We start from the raw sequence: 10902 nt of genomic DNA, 5'->3' as shown, positions 1-10902 counted from the left end.
ATGGACATGACAGAGACTCAGCTGTAGTAACTGAACATTACACATACACAGCTCTGCTACATGGACATGACAGAGACTCAGCTGTAGTAACTGAACATTACATACACAGCTCTGCTACATGGACATGACAGAGACTCCGCTGTAGTAACTGAACATTACACATACACAGCTCTGCTACATGGACATGACAGAGACTCAGCTGTAGTAACTGAACATTACACATACACAGCTCTGCTACATGGACATGACAGAGACTCCGCTGTAGTAACTGAACATTACACATACACAGCTCTGCTAAATGGACATAACAGAGACTCAGCTGTAGTAACTGAACATTACACATACACAGCTCTGCTACATGGACATGACAGAGACTCCGCTGTAGTAACTGAACATTACACATACACAGCTCTGCTAAATGGACATGACAGAGACTCCGCTGTAGTAACTGAACATTACACATACACAGCTCTGCTACATGGACATGACAGAGACTCCGCTGTAGTAACTGAACATTACACATACACAGCTCTGCTACATGGACATGACAGAGACTCAGCTGTAGTAACTGAACATTACACATACACAGCTCTACTACATGGACATGACAGAGACTCAGCTGTAGTAACTGAACATTACAGATACACAGCTCTGCTACATGGACATGACAGAGACTCAGCTGTAGTAACTGAACATTACACATACACAGCTCTGCTACATGGACATGACAGAGACTCCGCTGTAGTAACTGCACATTACACATACACAGCTCTGCTACATGGACATGACAGAGACTCAGCTGTAGTAACTGAACATTACACATACACAGCTCTGCTACATGGACATGACAGAGACTCAGCTGTAGTAACTGAACATTACACATACACAGCTCTGCTACATGGACATGACAGAGACTCAGCTGTAGTAACTGAACATTACACATACACAGCTCTGCTACATGGACATGACAGAGACTCCGCTGTAGTAACTGAACATTACACATACACAGCTCTGCTAAATGGACATGACAGAGACTCAGCTGTAGTAACTGAACATTACACATACACAGCTCTGCTACATGGACATGACAGAGACTCAGCTGTAGTAACTGAACATTACACATACACGGCTCTGCTACATGGACATGACAAAGACTCAGCTGTAGTAACTGAACATTACACATACACAGCTCTGCTACATGGACATGACAGAGACTCAGCTGTAGTAACTGAACATTACACATACACAGCTCTGATACATGGACATGAGAGACTCCGCTGTAGTAACTGAACATTACACATACACAGCTCTGCTACATGGACATGACAAAGACTCAGCTGTAGTAACTGAACATTACACATAGACAGCTCTGCTACATGGACATGACAAAGACTCAGCTGTAGTAACTGAACATTACACATACACAGCTCTGCTGCATACACTGATAGAACTCTTCAGAGGCATATTACACATAAACAGCTTAGTTGCAAATAGATACAGCTCAACTACTCAGACATTACAGCTCTGCTACATACACACTGGAATTACAAGCAGCACAGCAAGGCAGATAAACCTGGTCATGTGATTTCCATGACTCCTCCCACACATGATCACATGGTCATGACATCACCACAGGTCCTTTACTTCCTCCTGCAGTGCAGCCTGGAGCCTGACTCCTCCCATATTTGGTCACCTGGTCATCATGACATCACCACAGGATGTTTGTTTCTTCTAGCAGCACAGTCTGACTCCTCCAGTAGATGCTGGAAGAAATAAAAGTGCCGACTCCTGTACATGGTGGTAGAAATTACAGCCCAGGAGGCTCCATAGTGAAGGGTTGTCAGAGGAGGACACGCCTGCCCCCAGGTAAGTGGAACACTCATCACATCCACACATATAAGGCTGGGTTCAGACCTGAGCGTTTTACAGCTCGTACGATCGCGCTGTAAAACGCCCGACGCCCCAAGAAGTACAGGAGCTTCTTTGGGGCGTCTTGTCGCGCGTTCCCATACATAGACTTCAGCGGGAACGCGCGACAATGGGCATTCGCTTGTCTCTGTATGCGCGATTGCAAACGCCCGTACAATCGCGCATACAGAGCGTACGTTCATGTACGCTCAGGTCTGAACCCAGCGTAAGACTAGAGATGAGCGAAGTTCAGGTTATGAAATCCGTTCACGCTTCTTTTACTGGTAAAAGGTGAATTGTGTTATGGATTCCGTTATCACGGACAATAACGCAATTCTATGACTGAATGTATGGAATAGCTTTAGAGTCATTCCGTTATTTATTCCGTCATAATAGAAGTCTATGGGCTGCAAAACGGGTCCGTTCTGTTTCTGTTATGCAGGAGTGAACTCAGGATCAGGAGAGGACTCCCCTGCATAACGGAATTGGAACGGATCCGTTTTGCAGCCCATAGACTTCTATAATGACTGAATGACTCTAAAGGTATTCTATTATGTATTCCGTCATAGAATTGCATTATTGTCGGTGGTAACGGAATCCATAACATAATTCTGCTTTTACCAGTAAACGAAGTGTGAACAAATTTCAAAATATGAACTTTGCTCATCTCTAGTTAAGACTCCACAGCAAGAAAGATCTGTAGATCTGTCTGCTGGTAATCAACAGATTCATGAGAACATAAATGAGGAAGTAAACATGCAGGCTTCTATAGAAGACATATCCAGGAGATCTCAGAGACGTGGACTGGAGGAGGGGGCGTTATATAGAAGACATATCCAGGAGATCTCAGAGACGTGGACTGGAGGAGGGGGCGTTATATAGAAGACATATCCAGGAGATCTCAGAGACGTGGACTGGAGGAGGGGGCGTTATATAGAAGACATATCCAGGAGATCTCAGAGGTGTGGACTGGAGCAGGGGGTGTTATATAGAAGATATATCCAGGAGATCTCATAGACGTGGACTGGAGGAGGGGCGTTATATAGAAGATATATCCAGGAGATCTCAGAGACATGGACTGGAGGAGGGGGTGTTATATAGAAGACATATCCAGGAGATCTCAGAGACATGGACTGGAGGAAGGGACGTTATATAGAAGACATATCCAGGAGATCTCAGAGACGTGGACTGGAGGAGGGGGCGTTATATAGAAGACATATCCAGGGGATCTCAAAGACATGGACTGGAGGAGGGGGCGTTATATAGAAGACATATCTAGGAGATCTCAGAGACGTGGACTGGGACAGGGGGTGTTATATAGAAGACATATCCAGGAGATGTGAGAGACGTAGACTGGAGTAGGGGGTGTTGTATAGAAGCCATATCCAGGAGAAATGAGACATGGAATGGAGGAGGGACTGTTATATAATAGACACATCCAGGAGATCTCAGACATGTGGACTCTACGAGGGGGCGTTATATAGATGACATATCCAGGAATTGAAGAGAAGGCGGAATCAGGGGCGTGCACGAACCCTTAAAGAAACATCACTCGTGCGGCTCCTACAAGGTGCAACTGAAGCTGTTGCCGCCTGCGACAGTGCAGGAAAGCGGGCCCAGAGCCTACAGCGGAGAAGAGGAGCCTTGTGTGCAGTTCGACTGAGGTACATAGCAGGTTGCGCTGCACGCTGGCGGCTGCCAACTGCCATTGTTGCAACCTCCGTGGTTGTGGAGGGTAGTCATAAATACTTGCTGAAAAAAGATCTCGCACACTGGGTTGTCTCTTTCACCTAAATTGCCGTCCCTGTTGTCAGACAAGATCTGTACCTAGTAACATAGACTCACAAGACCACAAACAGGAAACGGAGGCGTCAGAGCTAGCGGAGATCCTGATCCAGATAACCTTCTTCTACATTGCTTCTGAAGATTGTAGGAGACACCTACCTTTCTGTAAGGCCTCATGCACACAACGATTTTTTTTGCGGTCCGCAAAACGGGGTTCCGTTGTTCCATGATCCGTTTTTGTTTCCGTGTGTCTTCCTTTTATTTTTGGAGGACCACCAGACATAAAGGAATGTAAAAAAAGTCTAAGACAGGTTTGCCATGCCAATGATAGGAAAAAAACGGACGCGGATGACAATCTTGTGTGCCTCCGTGTTTTTTAGCGGTCCCATTGACTTGAATGGGTCTGCGAACCGTTTTCCGTGAAAATAATAGGACCGGTTATATTTTTTTGACGGACTGGAACCACGGATCACGGACGCGGATGGCAAACAGTGCATTAACCGAGTTTTCAACGGACCCATCGAAAATCAATGGGTCCATAGAAAATCAAGAAAAACGGCGCAACGGACACGGAACAAAAACGGTCGTGTGCATGAGGCCTAATTGTGATTTTTCTCCTCCTTATCTTTTCTGTAAGCTCCGAAGCTGAAAACAAACAGTGTGAAGTAAGGAAATGGACATCACAGCAATACAGTGATAGGAGGTTTTAAAGAAGTGATACGCCCCCTGCTTCTGAGTGAATTGCATCTAGGTGTGCAGCTGAAACAGGGAATATGTCTAAAAAAGACATTAGGGAAGCCCCAAAAAGACCTGTTCCTTCACAGTTATAATTGTACAAAGAAGCAAAACAAATATACAAACTTTTCTATGATAACTCGGGTACATTTTACAGGTGTTGTTGTCACCACCAGACATCTGAGAAGCTCTGACAGACGTCCTTCAGATTCCTTTTTTTGCTTTCATTTTCTCATCTCGTTAGCCTCTCTCAGCTGTCATGTAGTTGCACTGATTGCATCCCTTTAAATCCCTTCCCATACTGCATCACTTTGCGGTTTATACAACTTCCTGGAGTGTGTGCATGCTGATGCTACTACTGAGTCTTCTACAGATAAGTTTTGTTCATTCATTTGTGTTTTCCTGTTTGCTGGATCCCAGGTGACCCTGACTCCCTCCGTATCAAGTGTAGGGAGTCGGTGGTCGTGTCCCCTCACTATTATAGGGTGTTCAGGTGTTATACAGTCGAGGTACGAGGATATGCGATCATCTACCATTGAGATTTTTGCATTTTGTGTCTTCTAGTTTTCTGTACACCTTCCGTGACATTATAAACCGCCAAAATCGTCTCAAGCATGGAGCCGGTTTCACTTTTGACTGAACACATGCAGGGTCTTTCATTGGAGGTAGCAGATCTCCGTAAGACTGTTTCTCAGTTTCAGGTGACCGGTTCAGCTTGCGTTCATGGAGTTTGTTCTGAGCCTAGATCTCGCTCCCGGATACGTTCTCCGGGAGTAGTGAGAATTATGTTCGTTTTAGAGAGGCTTGCAAACTCCATTTTCACCTAATTCCCCATTCCTCTGGTGATGAGGAGCAGAGGGTGGGGATCATCATCTCGCTGCTCAGGGATAACGCTCAGTCCTGGGCCTTTACGCTGCCGGTGGGGGCACGGCCCCTCTGTTCAGTGGATGAATTTTTTTTTAGCCCTGGGTCAGATATATGATGATCCGGATCGTTTTGCTCTGGCTGAGTCTAGACTACGTCTTTTATGCCAGGGTAAACAGTCCGCAGAGATATACTGTTCAGAATTTTGGAGATGGGCAGCTGATACTGGTTGGAATGATGCTGCACTCCGAAGTCAATTTTGCCATGGTCTTTCAGAGGGATTGAAAGATGCATTTGCCTTTCATGAGACCTACCTCCTTGGACTCTGCCATGTCTTAGAGAGAGAGGAGAGATCACTCCTTCCTGTCATACTCAGTCCAAGGACAGTGCGGCGGTCTCATTCAGTGCACAGGGGTCTCGGTCGCTCTCAATCCCTTCTGAGCAGGAGCCCATGCAGCTGGGTTTGATTGCCTCTGACAATAGAAGATTCAGCCCGCATGGGAAGGTTTGTTTCTGTTGTGGAGGTATAGATCATTTAGCAAATGTTTGTCCCTCTAGGAGATTCAGGCAGTTTTTTGAGAGTAATAAAGTAACAAAAAGAAAAAAAATCCTCTAAAAACGTTCCATCTTTTACTATTGGCAAGGTTGATGCGGAAATTGAAGGTTTTCTGTTTGCTTGTAGTTCCCGTTTTGTCCTACCTGCCAGGGTGGTGCTAGAGAGCACGAACATTTTTTGTGAGATTTTTGTAGATAGTGGAGCAGCTGTCAATCTCATTGATAATCAATTTGCTATAACTCATGGTTTCCAGGTATGCACTTTGGGAAAGGATATACCTGTTTTTGCTATTAATTCCGTTCCACTTTCTCAGAAATCGTTAAAGGGCATAGTTCACAATATCCGTTTGATTGTGAGTGATACTCATGTTGAGGATGTCATGTTTCATCCTAAGCGGGTTGCCTACTCCTCTAGTGTTGGGGCTACCCTGGCTCACTAAACATAACCCCACCATTGATTGGCAAGCGAGGCAAATAAATGGTTGGAGTGACTTTTGCAGAGAGAATTGCCTCACGACATCTGTTTCTGAGGTTTCTACTAAGACTGTACCATCTTTTCTCTCTGAATTTTCGGATGTGTTCTCTGAGAGTGGTGTTTAGGACTTGCCCCCTCACAGGGAGTACGATTGCCCTATTAATCTCACCCCAGGCACCAAGCTGCCTAAATCTCGTTTATACAATCTCTCCCAACCTGAAAGGGTCGCTATGCGTGCTTATATCTCTGAGAGCCTGAGAAAGGGACACATACGACCTGTTGCCGCTGGTTTTTTCTTTGTTAAGAAAAAAGATGGTTCTTTAAGACCATGTCTGGATTTCAGGGAGCTGAACAGTATCACAATTCGTGACCCTTATCCGCTTCCTCTGATCCCGGACCTGTTTAACCAGATTGTTGGGGCTAAAGTTTTTTCCAAGTTGAATCTAAGAGGGGCATACAACCTGGTCAGGGTCAGAGAAGGAGACGAATGGAAGACGGCCTTCAATACCCCTGAGGGCCATTTTGAGAATTTGGTCATGCCTTTTTGTTTGATGAATGCTCTAGCCGTCTTTCAGCATTTTGTGAACAGCATTTTTTTATCATTTAATGGGGAAATTTGTATTAGTGTATCTAGATGACATTTTGATTTTTTTTCTCCTGATTTCAAAACTCATAAGGAACACTTACGTCAGGTCTTGCTCATCCTGCGGGAGAATAAATTGTACGCTAAACTGGAAAAATGTGTGTTTGCGGTTCCAGAAATTCAATTTCTGGGGTTTCTTCTCTCCGCTTCTGGTTTTCGCATGGACCCCGAGAAGGTCTGCGCTGTGCTTGAGTGGGAGCTTCCTGAGAATCAGAAGGCGCTGATGCGTTTTTTAGGTTTTGCCAATTATTACAGGAAGTTTATTTAGAATTATTCCTCTGTTGTTAAACCACTCACTGATATGACTAGAAAGGGGGTAGATTTTCCTCCTGGTCGGTAGAGGCGCGTAAGGCCTTTTCTAATATCAAGGAGAGTTTTGCTTCCGCTCCCATCTTGGTACAACCTGATATTTCTCTACCCTTCATAGTTGAGGTTGATGCTTCTGAGGTGGGTGTGGGTGTGGTCTTGTCTCAGGGTCCCTCTCCTGCCAAATGGCGACCGTGTGCCTTTTTCTTGAAGAAACTCTCCTCCGCAGAGAGAAATTACGATGTGGGAGATAGGGAGTTGTTGGCCATCAAGTTGGCTTTTGAGGAATGGCGCCATTGGCTAGAGGGATGGCGCCATTGCCTATTACCGTGTGTACTGACCATAAGAATCTGGCGGGAATTTTGAAGACCCGGGTCCCATTTTGGCTGAAGGTGTGGTGGTCTCTGCTCTTTATCCTGAATTGGAGGCAGAGGTTCAGGTAGCCCAGTCAGAGGCTCCTGATCTTTGTCCTCCTGGGAGGTTGTTTGTGCCTCTCGCTTTAAGACACAAGATTTTTAAGGAACACCACGATACTGTCCTTGCTGGGCACCCGGGGGCAAGAGCCACAGTGGATCTCATCGCTCTGAGATTCTGGTGGCCGGCGCTTCCTAAGTCGGTGGAGGGTTTTGTGGCAGCCTGCGAGACCTGCGCTCGTGCCAAAGTCCCTCATTAACGGCCATCAGGTCCTCTCCTTCCGTTACCCATTCCTTCCCGTCCTTGGACACATCTGTCCATGGACTTCATTACGGACCTGCCTCGTTCCTCAGGGAAGACTGTGATTCTGGTGGTGGTGGACCGTTTTAGCAAAATGGTGCATTTCATTCCTTTTCCTGGCTTGCCCAATGCTAAGACTCTGGCGCAGGCATTTATTGATCACATTGTCAAATTGCATGGTATTCTTTCAGACATAGTCTCTGATAGGGGACACAGTTTGTTTCCAGATTCTGGAAGGCTTTCTGTTCTCGCTTGGGGGTTAGGTTGTCATTCTCTTCTGCTTTCCACCCGCAGTCGAATGGTCAGACAGAGCGCGTCAATCAGAATCTGGAGACATATCTGCGCTGTTTTGTGGCGGAGAATCAAGAGGATTGGTGTTCCTTTTTTGTCCCTTGCTGAGTTTGCTTTAAATAACCGTCGTCAGGAGTCCTCTGATAAGTCACCATTTTTTGGCGCATATGGGTTTCATCCGCAGTTTGGGACATTCTCTGGAGAGGGGTCTTCTGGTTTACCTGATGAGGAGAGATTCTCCTCGTCTTTGTCATCTATTTGGCAAAAGATTCAGGATAATCTTAAGAGCATGAGTGAGAGATATAAGCGTGTGGCGGATAAGAGACGTGTGCCTGGTCCAGACCTGAATGTTGGTGATCTGGTGTTGTTGTCTACTAAGAATATCAAATTGAAGGTTCCCTCCTGGAAGTTGGGTCCTAAGTTTATTGGGCCTTACAAAATCTTGTCCGTCATCAATCCTGTTGCCTACCATCTTGATCTTCCTCAGACTTGGAAGATCCATATCCATGTTTTTCATAAGTCTGTATTAAAACCTTATGTCCAACCCATTGTACCCTCATCTTTGCCTCCTCCTCCGATTGTGGTTGATGGTAGTCTTGAATTTCAGGTCTCTAGGATTGTGGATTCTCGTGTTGTCCGTGGTTCTCTCCAGTACCTCGTTCATTGGGAGGGTTATGGTCCTGAGGAGAGGATGTGGGTCCCAGTGACAGACATTAAGGCCACTCGTCTCATCAGGGCTTTCCATAGGTCCCATCCTGAGAAGGTGGGCTCTGAGTGTCCGGAGTCCACTCGTAGAAGGAGGGGTACTGTCACCACCAGACATCTGAGAAGCTCTGACAGATGTTCTTCAGAACCTCCTCCTTGAGGTTCCTTTTGTTTTGCTTTCATTTTCTCATCTCGTTAGCCTCTCTCAGCTGTCATGTAGTTGCACTGATTGCATCCCTTTAAATCCCTTCCCATACTGCATCACTTTGCAGTTTATACAACTTCCTGGAGTGTGTGCATGCTGGATGCTACAACTGATGCTTCTACAGATAAGTTTTGTTCATTCATTTGTGTTTTCTGGATCCCCTGTTCGCTGGATCCCAGGTGACCCTGACTCCCTCCGTATCAAGTGTAGGGAGTAGGTGGTCGTGTCCCCTCACTATTATAGGGTGTTCGGGTGTTATACAGTCGAGGTACGAGGATATGCGATCATCTACCATTGAGATTTTTGCATAGGCTGAGCAGTTAGGGAGAGATCCGTGTCTGTTGCAGGGCTCTCCCTTTTGTTCCTTAGTTTTGGATCCAGTCATCCAGTCGGATCTTCATTTTGTGTCTTCTAGTTTTTTGTACACCTTCAGTGACAGTTGTCCCATGAAAATATTCTACATTTTTCAAACCAGAACCTGGATCTGAATACTTTCATATTGGCATGTAATGAAAAATTACCTATCCTGAGTACAAGCCGGAGAAACCCTTCAAGGACCGCTGTATTTCATCATGCTGCTTCTTAAAAATAAATCTATTAAACTACAATATCTTTGTGGTCATGAGGAGCTGCCAAAAACCAAATCTGCCAACCCAACGTCTGTCTAGCTAGTAATAATAATAATCTTTATTTATGTTTCGCCAACATACTCCTCAGTGTTTTACAATTACCCAGATAACATAGGACCTGTAGAATCCTCCACTGCTCCAGCACTGAGGCTCCTGTGGTCTCCGTCAGTCCGTTTACATCACTGCAAAGACAACATTGGTTGGGGCTCCGATGGCGGTATGTATATCACCTGACCATTAAGGCCTATGATGGTCTATAGAGGTCAGGTGCTGTTCATACTGGCATCACTGATGATGTCTTCTATTGGCTGTAGGGTCATGTGAAGATGTGACATACCATGAAACTGCCTTGACCTCATACATGTTTAAATCCATATAAAAAGAGAGAACACAACATCTACACTTTATTATCTCCTCCGATGTCTTCTATTGTTATCTTCATGAATTGTATTTTACATGAGATTTTGTAGGATTTTCCATAGTCTCCTCTTCTTTCCATTCAGGTTCCTACAATATAGGATCTGCTCAGTGGAGATCTTCTATATAAGATCCTTCTCCTGATTGACCCATCAAGGATGGACAGGGACAAGATGGCAGAGAGGATAATAAATCTCACCCTAGAGATCCTCTTCCGGCTTACTGGAGAGGTGAGGGATTCTGATGATGTCGCATTACATCATCTTCTCTATGTTACTAACAGATTGACATGACTGGATAGGTGAGGGACTCTGGAGATGTATGGACTGATAGTTATTACTGTGTCTCTCTATAACCAGGACTACACAGTAGTGAAGAAGACCTCTAGTGAGCGCTGTCAGGCCCCTGTGTCTGAAGGATGGGGGAGAACCCTGAGACCAATCATGGGGCCTCCACCTCACCCCCTGATCCATGAGGAATTCAATAGAGAGAAGATCCTAGAACTCGCCAACAAATTAATTGAGCTGCTGACTGGAGAGGTGACACTGCTGGGAATGCTGGGACATTATATAGGAACTCTATGAAGGGGTCTGGGTGATGACTGTATTGTGTTTTCAGGTTCCTATAAGGTGTCAGGATGTCACAGTCTTTTTCTCCATGGAGGAGTGGG

General features: G+C 45.4%; 1 long non-coding RNA gene across 1 annotated transcript; it reads left to right on the top strand.

Moving 5' to 3' along the window:
• Window positions 1-10401: 10401 nt before the first annotated feature.
• LOC122940503 lies at window positions 10402-10891 on the top strand. Its single transcript, XR_006390327.1, has 3 exons — window positions 10402-10462; window positions 10592-10771; window positions 10851-10891. It is a non-coding gene; the product is annotated as an uncharacterized LOC122940503 (long non-coding RNA).
• The last annotated feature ends 11 nt before the right edge of the window (window positions 10892-10902 follow it).

The sequence above is a fragment of the Bufo gargarizans genome, chromosome 6 (assembly GCF_014858855.1).
Source record: "Bufo gargarizans isolate SCDJY-AF-19 chromosome 6, ASM1485885v1, whole genome shotgun sequence".
Lineage (NCBI taxonomy): Eukaryota > Metazoa > Chordata > Amphibia > Anura > Bufonidae > Bufo > Bufo gargarizans.
This window is presented reverse-complemented; position numbering and strand designations above follow the sequence as displayed.